Source organism: Coregonus clupeaformis, unplaced genomic scaffold (genome assembly GCF_020615455.1).
Source record: "Coregonus clupeaformis isolate EN_2021a unplaced genomic scaffold, ASM2061545v1 scaf0377, whole genome shotgun sequence".
Lineage (NCBI taxonomy): Eukaryota > Metazoa > Chordata > Actinopteri > Salmoniformes > Salmonidae > Coregonus > Coregonus clupeaformis.
Window position 1 is genome coordinate 394,938 of NW_025533832.1, and position 8,142 is coordinate 403,079.

The following is an 8,142-nucleotide window of genomic DNA, read 5'->3' on the forward strand; positions in this document are numbered from 1 at the left end:
TCTCACCTCGTGGGGCATCAATGATCATGAGGAAGGTGAGGATCAGCCCAGAACTACACGGCAGGACCTGGTCAATGACCTGAAGAGAGCTGGGACCACAGTCTCAAAGAAAACCATTAGTAACACACTACGCCGTCATGGATTAAAATGCTGCAGCGCACGCAAGGTCCCCCTGCTCAAGCCAGCGCATGTCCAGGCCCGTCTGAAGTTTGCCAATGACCATCTGGATGATCCAGAGGAGGAATGGGAGAAGGTCATGTGGTCTGATGAGACAAAAATAGAGCTTTTGGGGTAAACTCCACTCGCCGTGTTTGGAGGAAGAAGGATGAGTACAACCCCAAGAACACCATCCCAACCGTGAAGCATGGAGGTGGAAACATCATTCTTTGGGGATGCTTTTCTGCAAAGGGGACAGGACGACTGCACCGTATTGAGGGGAGGATGGATGGGGCCATGTATCGCGAGATCTTGGCCAACGACCCGAAACACACAGCCAGGGCAACTAAGGAGTGGCTCCGTAAGAAGCATCTCAAGGTCCTGGAGTGGCCTAGCCAGTCTCAAGACCTGAACCCAATAGAAAATCTTTGGAGGGAGCTGAAAGTCTGTATTGCCCACGACAGCCCCGAAACCTGAAGGATCTGGAGAAGGTCTGTATGGAGGAGTGGGCCAAAATCCCTGCTGCAGTGTGTGCAAACCTGGTCAAGACCTACAGGAAACGTATGATCTCTGTAATTGCAAACAAAGGTTTCTGTACCAAATATTAAGTTCTGCTTTTCTGATGTATCAAATACTTATGTCATGCAATAAAATGCAAATTAATTACTTAAAAATCATACAATGTGATTTTCTGGATTTTTGTTTTAGATTCCGTCTCTCACAGTTGAAGTGTACCTATGATATAAATTACAGACCTCTACATGCTTTGTAAGTAGGAAAACCTGCAAAATCGTCAGTGTATCAAATACTTGTTCTCCCCACTGTAGCAGCCTTAAGCCTAATTGTGTCTGTCAAACAGGTATGCCTACCTCCTTATGTCTTAAATAGGAAGGAATAGGCTCCAACACAAAGCCCTCTTGTTAGTAGTATAATTGAAATGAAGACTGTTGAAATGAATTATGCCTACTCGAATTTGCATACTTTCAGCACCATGAGCTGTCAATTTCCGATTGATTGTGCCGGGGCTGCTGCTTCAAGTTTCACCACCACCATGTAAATTACTCGAATCTGGCTTACTGTTTATAATAAAATAAATTATAGTAGTAGCAAGCTATCAAAGTTGACCCTCGGTCCTCATCTTCGCGCTCTCCTTCTCAAACTGAACAGAACATAGGCTAGTCCGTGCGCAAGAGTGCATTTTTTGGACTAGGCCTAATCCAAAATACTTTTTGGAGGAAGCCTTTGACTCTCCTCCTGAACTGCCACCGTAGGCCTACACAGCACAGCCATTGGTTAGGCAGCACACAAAAAAGTTTTTGATCAGCAAGAGGAGAGCAGGCTGGGGCTCAGGGTTGGAATATCCCATTGCAGTGTGTAATGCAGCTTAGTTATATTGACACCATCCCAGCAGCTATCTTAGAAATACAACTTTACTCTGTGCTTCTCCGAGCCAGCACTTCGTAGCCTATAGGCTATGGATCATTTGATTGAGACCACACTAAATAGCCTATAGGCGCACTTGATATTGCACGCCCAGCGGAGAATCAGAGATGAGTAGTAGCTGCATCGATATATAGCCTAATAAGCAACAAATTAAAACATTCTAGAAATATAGAAATTTCATCAATTACAAATTACATGACCCTCCCCTGGACTAGATTTAAAAACTACTAAACCCTCCCATTGACTGAAATTGAAAAAGCATGACCCTCCCCCATTTCCCTCCAGGTAACCATTTTGTAAATTTCAATCCATCCCTAAGGATTGACTTGTAAAACATCAATTTATGCCAAGGTCCTATGGGCCAGGCTAGCCTACATTATGTAATATATCCAATGTGTTTTGGGGGGAATGTGCATGCTTTAATAAAGTCGTGGATGAGTCGTTTGAATTACATTTACATTTTAGTCATTTAGCAGACGCTCTTATCCAGAGCGACTTACAGTTAGTGAGTGCATACATTTTTATTTTTTTATACTGGAATCGAACCCACAACCCTGGCATTACAAATGCCATGCTCTACCAACTGAGCTACATCCCTGCCGGCCATTCCCTCCCCTACCCTGGACGACGCTGGGCCAATTGTGCGCCGCCCCATGGGTCTCCCGGTCGCGGCCGGCTACGACAGAGCCTGGATTCGAACCAGGATCTCTAGTGGCACAGCTAGCACTGCAATGCAGTGCCTTAGACAACTGCGCCACTCGGGAGGACCAAGTTTATTTACTCATCCACCTACATGGGAATGTTTTTGTTATAAAATGACATGATATGAACACTAACCCCTAGAGTCAAGTGCGGATCACCTCGAGATTTACTACAAAGGCTGCCTTTTGGCAAGAGAAAACAACGCCACCAAGCTGGATTTAATCAGATTTGATCTAATCCCTGTGTATTGCACAACAGTTGAGAGACTCAAGGAGACTTCGAAGCTCAGAGGCAGTCTGGTGACATCCCCACTGGAGCACTGAGGCCTGGGGATGATATTCAGACATCCAGGTAGCGGCTTATGAGCATACCTCCTAATATGTAAAATGGAAAACGTGTTATGTAATACTGCACTGTGGTGCTTATGGGCTTGTCAGTAATAATTCTAGAAGGAGATTACTGTATGCTGTCTAAAGGACAGATTACCACAAATTATGTTGAAGTGGAGAGGAAACTAGACTAGTGCGTCACCAAGATGGAGTAGCAGTGCGGTCATGTACTATGTGTGTGTCCGTGTAAATAGCCTGTTTTTTGTATTATTTTTGTTGTTGTATTTTTCGTACATATTTCCCTATCACACTTTTCATCCTTCTACTAAATATACTTTCCTGCAACCCGCCTCACTCAATGTGGAACGGATTCTATTATTGACTTACCTTTTATCTAGAATCTCCAGTTGAAACTAGCTAGCCAGCTAACTAGCTACTTGCTATTAGCCACCGTTAGCGGTTTTCACCCAGAACATCGGATTTTCTGCCGGAATAACTGAATCACTGGACATTAACACCAGATCGCAACTAGCTAGCCGCAACCGAATGGATGTTGCTGTTGGCTAATCACCACTGCCCCCGACGCAAGCACCCACCAGTTAACCTTGAGCTAGCCTCGAGCCAGGCCCATATCCCGGCTATCTACCTCTCTGTCTACCAGACGGGAGTAGCCAGCTAACTAGCTACTTGCTATTAGCCACCATTAGCGGTTTTTCACCATTGTCCGTGGCCTGCACTACCTACCAGCCAGCTCTAGCCTGGACTATTATCGGCCAGTCTGCACTGTCTGCACAGCGCGTTATCGACCCAGAACATATCAGTTTTTCTGCCAGAATCACTGGACCTTTAACTCCGGATCATCGCAACTAGCTAGCTGCAACCAAATGGATGATGTTGTTGGCTAATCAGCCTTGAGCTAGCCTCGAGTCAGGCCCATCTCCCGGCTATCTACCTCTCTGTCAACCGGAAGGGACCTCCTAGAGTTGACACGGAGCCCCCCCGCCATCACGACTGGTATGCCGACGTAATCGTCTGTGGTTTCAACAGGCTTCCCGTTGCGACGACCACGAAGAGCCATCTGCTAGCCCCGGCCCGCTAGCACACGCAAACAACAGCCGTGCTTCCTGCTAGCCAGTGCTGTAGCACCAATTCGAACTGCTCTCAGACTCACATATTGCTGTTCACTGGACCTTATGATCACTCAGCTGCACAGCTGATGCCTGCTGGACTGTTCCTTTACATGGTACCCTGTCATCTTTATCTGTTTAGCCTCAGCCCAAACTTTCATCGCCATTACCAGTTGTTGTCTTAGCTCTCTCGATTAACACCTGTGATTGCTTTATGCCTCTCTCCCATGTCAATATGCCTTGCCTATTGCTGTTCCAGTTAGTTCTTATTATACAATTTCACTGTAAAGCCCCAAGTCCCTCTCAAACTGCCTCAAATAGCTCCTTTGTTCCACCCCCCATACACGCGGAGACTGGCTCAATCGGTGCCTCCAGTGATGCTATCTCTTTCATTGTTACCCAACGCTTAGGTTTACCTCCACTGTACTCATATCCTTCCATATCCTTGTCTGTACATAATGCCCTGAATCTATTCTACAACGCCCGGAAATCTGCCCCCTTTACGCTCTGTACCCAACGCACTAGAAGACCAGTTCTTAAAGCCTTTAGCCGTATCCTTATTCTAGTCCTCCTCTGTTCCTCTGGTGATGTAGAGGTTAACCCAGGCCCCGCAGCCCCCAGAATCACTCCTACTCCCCAGGAGCTATCATTTGTTGACTTCTGCAACCGTAAAAGCATTGGTTTTTTGCATGTTAACATCAGAAGCCTCCTCCCTAAGTATGAGTTATTCACTGCGTTAGCGCACTCCGCCAACCCTGATGTTCTATTAGTGTCTGAATCCTGGCTTAGGAAGGCCACCAAAAATTCCGAAATGTCCATCCCCAACTACAACATTTTCCGTCTAGATAGAACTGCCAAAGGGGGTGGAGTTGCAATCTACTGTAGAGATAGCCTTCAGAGCTCTATCATACTATCCAGGTCTGTGCCCAAACAGTTTGAGCTCCTACTTCTAAAAATCCACCTTTACAGAAATAAGTCTCTCACTGTTGCCGCTTGCTACAGACCCCCCTCAGCCCCCAGCTGTGCCCTGGACACCATATGTGAATTGATTGCCCCCCATCTATCCTCAGAGTTCGTACTACTTGGTGACCCAAACTGGGATATGCTTAACACCCCGGCCATCCTACAATCCAAACTAGATGCCCTCAATCTCACACAAATGATTAAGGAACCTACCAGGTACAACCCTAAATCCGTAAACATGGGCACCCTTATAGATGTCATCCTGACTAATTTACCCTCTAAATACACCTCCGATGTCTTCAACCAGGATTTCAGCGATCACTGCCTTATTGCCTGCGTCCGTAACGGGTCCGCGGTCAAACGACCACCCCTCATCACTGTCAAACGCTCCCTAAAACACTTTAGCGAGCAGGCCTTTCTAGTTGACCTGGCCCAGGTGTCCTGGATGGATATCGATCTCATTCCGTCAGTAGAGGATGCCTGGTTGTTCTTTAAAAGTGCTTTCCTCTCAATCTTAAATAAGCATGCCCCATTCAAAAAAATTCAGAACTAAGAACAGATATAGCCCCTGGTTCTCCTCAGACTTGACTGCCCTTGACCAGCACAAAAACATCCTGTAGCGTACTGCATTAGCATCGAATAGCCCCTGCGATATGCAACTTTTCAGGGAAGTTAAGAACCAATTAGGAAAGCAAAGGCTAGCTTTTTCAAACAGAAATGTGCATCCTGTAGCACTAACTCCAAAAAGTAAACACTGTAAAGTCCATGGAGAATAAGAGCACCTCCTCCCAGCTGCCCACTGCACTGAGGCTAGGAAACACTATCACCACCGATAAATCTACAATCATCGAGAGATTTCAACAAGCATTTTGCTACGGCTGGCCATGCTTTCCAGCTGGCTACCACTACCCCGGTCACCAGCTCTGCACCCTCTGCTGCAACTTGCCCATGCCCCCCCGCTTCACCTTCACACAAATTCAGACAGCTGATGTTCTGAAAGAGCTGCAAAATCTGGACCCTACAAATCATCTGGGCAAGACAATCTGGACCCTTTCTTTCTAAAATTATCCGCCAAAATTGTCGCAACCCCTATTACTAGCCTGTTCAACCTCTCTTTCGTAACGTCTGAGATCCCCAGAGATTGTAAAGCTGCCGCGGTCATCCCCCTCTTCACTCTAGATCCAAACTGTTACAGACCTATATCCATCCTGCTCTGCCTTTCGAACGTTTTTGAAAGCCAAGTTAACAAATAGATCACCGACCATTTCGAATCACACCGTACCTTCTCCGCTATGCAATCCGGTTTCCGAGCTGGTCATGGGAGCACCTCAGCGACGCTCAAGGTCCTAAACGATATTATAACCACGATCGATAATAGACAGTACTGTGCAGCCGTCTTCATCGACCTGGCCAAGGCTTTCGACTCTGTCAACCACCGCATTCTTATTGGCAGACTAAATAGCCTTGGTTTCTCAAATGACTGCCTCGCCTGGTTCACCAACTACTTCTCAGATAGAGTTCAATGTGTCAAATCGGAGGGCCTGTTGTCTGGACCTATGGCAGTCTCTATGGGGGTGCCACAGTGTTCAATTCTTGAGCCGACTCTTTTACATTTACATTTGAGTTCTTTAGCTTTTCTCTGTGTATATCAATGATGTCGCTCTTGCTGCTGGTGATTCTCAGATCCACCTCTACGGAGACGACACCATTTTGTATACATCTGGCCCTTCATTGGACACTGTGTTAACAAACTTCCAAATGAGCTTCAATGCCATAAAACACTCCTTCCGTAGCCTCCAACTGTTCTTAAATACAAGTAAAACTACATGCATGCTCTTCAATCGAACGCTGCTGGCACCCGCCCACCCGACTAGAATCACTACTCTCGACGGGTCTGACCTAGAGTATGTGGACAACTACAAATACCTAGGTGTCTGGTTAGACTGTAAACTCTCCTTCCAGACTCACATTAAGCATCTCCTATCCAAAGCTAAATCCATAATCGGCTTCCTATTTCGCAACAAAGCCTCCTTCACTCATGCTGCCAAACATGCCCTCGTAAAACTGACTATCTTACCGATCCTTGACTTCGGCGATGTCATTTACACAATAGCCTCCAACACTCTACTCAGCAAATTGGATGTAGTCTATCACAGTGCCATCTGTTTTGTCACCAAAGCCCCATATACTACCCACCACTGTGACCTGTACGCTCTTGTTGGCTGGTCCTCACTACATATTTGTCGCCAAACCCACTGGCTCCAGGCCATCTATAAATCACTGCTAGGGAAATCCCCGCCTTATCTTAGCTCATTGGTCACCATAGCAACACCCACCCGTAGTATGCGCTCCAGCAGGTATATCTCACTGGTCATCCCCAAAGCCAACACCTCCTTTGGCCGCCATTCCTTCCAGTTCTCTGCTGCCAATGACTGGAATGAACTGCAAAAATCTCTGAAGCTGGAGACTCTTATCTCCCTCACTAACCTTAAGCATCAGTTGTCAGAGCACCTTACCGATCACTGCACCTCACAGCCCATCTGAAATTAGCCCACCCAACTACCTCATCCCCATATTGTTATTTATTTTGCTCATTTGCACCCCAGTATCTCTATTTGCACATCATCTCTTGCACATCTATCATTCCAGTGTTAATACTAATTGTAATTATTTTGCACTATGGCCTATTTTTTGCCTTACCTCCATAACTTGCTGCATTTGCACACACTATATATATATTTTCTATTTTCTGTTGTATTTTTGACTTTATGTTTTGTTTTACCCCATATGTAACTCTGTGTTGTTGTTTTTATCGCACTGCTTTGCTTTATCTTGGCCAGGTCGCAGTTGTAAATGAGAACTTGTTCTCAACTGGCTTACCTGGTTAAATAAAGGTTAAATAAAATATTGGTTGAAACAGGACATAACATTCCTGTGTGCTCACTAGGTTCCCACTAGGCCCCCCATGAGCTAGCCTACTTCAAACAGCTGATCTTTTCTGATCTTCGCTATCTTTTCCCACTGAAGCGATACTGAGAAATGTGTCAGAAGGAAGCTGCATACTCGATTGTTCCCCCACTCTGTGGTTGGTCTTTTGTGGTGCATTATGCATTGTGTATTAGGGTTTATTTTGGTCGCTCTGTTTACATTACAGTCATTATGTGATAACAGGCCACTGGCCCTGAGAATATAACACATCTTGGGCGTTCTCTCTGTGACTGTTTGGCCTTCCGGTTGTTTACACACTGTTTAAATTGGGCCTTTCACAGGAAGGTTAGGAATTGTGTGTGTGTGTGTGTGTGCGTGTGTGTGTGTGTGTGTGTGTGTGTGTGTGTGTGTGTGTGTGTGTGTGTGTGTGTGTGTGTGTGTGTGTGTGTGTGTGTGTGTGTGTGTGTGTGTGTGTGTGTGTGTGTGTGTGTGTG